Genomic DNA, 2,077 nt, shown 5'->3' with positions numbered 1-2,077 from the left:
GATTGCCAGGATCCAATGATTCAGGCAATTATTTTTGCTAAGATAGTTTGATATAAGGTTATTTTTTTCAGGCATAATATTTTTTAATGACAGCCTTTACTAACCAAAGGAAAAGAATCATGAAAAATGGATGAAGAAATACATTTTAATCTAATGAATCATATCCTAAAAAATGACCAGCAAGTATAGTAGAGACATAATAGATTTCCTAAAGTTAAAATTACTAGTTATTTGCATAATCCCAACATTTGTCTGTTAAAACTATATGTACCCACATATTTTTTGTTTCAAAAAAGAACAGCAGACAAAATAGCCATAGAGTGAAAATTCATGGATCTGACAAAAATTATATATGATAAAGTCTATTTATGCTGAATAAATCCCAAATTTTCTTTATTCAGAGTTTGAATATAGAGTTGCTTCTTAGTTTTATGCCAACTTCTGAATAAATTAGTCATAAGAAGTAAAGCTATTGGTTGATAACAGAAAATATAATAACAGTAATCACATTTTGACATTTCTATTGCACCTTTCACCTTGATAAAATCTAAGGCAATTAATCTGAAAGTCATTTCTCTATTCAGAATTTTCAAGCCCCATCTAAATCCAGTTATCTTCTAAGTTACCTCAAAGTGTAAGCAGAGTATCCACTGCTCTGTTGGCCTGTCAACCTATATGAATGGCACTTGCTACTAACAGACTTCTGAGACCAGGTGAATGTATATGGACCTTTAAATAATGGCCAGTATGTCAAAAAAAGCTAATGTCATTTCATATCCAGTAATGAATCATACAACTTCACTGACATTATATGTCAAGGCTAGGCATGCCCAGCCACTAAGCAGTTAATCTGTCAACCCAACAGAATATTAGTATCTTGAAGTTTTAAGGGCACTTCTACATTGCATAATTTAAATTCCCACCAGGTATAGGAAACAATTTTACAACATTTCTGTCTTATTAACCGACTGTCTTAACATCTTCAGTAGATGGGCAATTCTAAGTGTCAAGAGACTATCTACTCTTGTCTATACGTTTAATCTTAGATGCCTATTTTTTATGTTGCTAAACACATATAAGACTTTCTAAGTGTTTAAATTCGATGAATAAAAAATTTAAAAAACTACACTAAAGGTACTAGAGGTTAAAAATCTCTAGAGTTTTTAATCGAGTTAAAAACACTATTCTAAAGGTTAGAATATAGCTCCACAGTACAGTGGTTGCACAAAGGAAGGAATAGCCATTCTACCTGGGTAAAAGAATAGATCAGAAAAGGCTTCATGGACATAATGTTTCATGGAAAAAATGTTAGGCAAAAATAGTATGTAATAAAATTATATTTACATTATTACATAAGTTACCTAAAGAAAAAAATGAATAAAAAATGAAGAAGACCAATATATTAAACATGGTGCCTCTACAGCCTCGAGTGATGTTTTTGTTTTGTTTTACATAGTCAGGAGATCATGTAACACTTGATATTCAGGGGAAAAAAGTCACAACAACAATAAAATTTGTGGCACGTAGAATAAAACACATTGGGTCTACTTGAGGAAGAAAAGGATTTTTTTCATAATCACCCCTCTCCTACTTTAATTAGCTAGCATCAGAAAACAGAGTACTTTCAAGAGAAGAGATAAAGAATCCTAAATGGATCTACCACAGAGAAAAACTTCATAATTCTATTAGATAACATTTACCGTGATACAGCTGAGTATATATAGACTGCTAAACTATAGCATGCAGGCACATAAAACAGTATTTGCATTAACACACTCTTTGTGAAATGAATTTGAAAGACTTTTCTGAGTTGTCCTGAAAAAAAAAAAAAAAGCAGCCTCCCACAGCTGGCTCCTCTATTTTTGGCTTCTCCTATCCCTGTTTTCATGGCAGCTGAGAAATATTAATGTGAGAAAAGTATCTTTTATTTTAGTCTTTAGAAAAGAACTCAACAGAAAACCCTGCAACTTTAGCAGTAGAGGATAAGAGTTCCAAGATCACACTGTGGAGGTACATTATTGAAACAACCTGTAGGAAAGGGAACATAATATAAAATAATATGTTCCATTTACATATG

This window comes from Trachypithecus francoisi, unplaced genomic scaffold (genome assembly GCF_009764315.1).
Source record: "Trachypithecus francoisi isolate TF-2019V2 unplaced genomic scaffold, Tfra_2.0 Lachesis_group3, whole genome shotgun sequence".
NCBI lineage: Eukaryota > Metazoa > Chordata > Mammalia > Primates > Cercopithecidae > Trachypithecus > Trachypithecus francoisi.
This window is presented reverse-complemented; position numbering follows the sequence as displayed.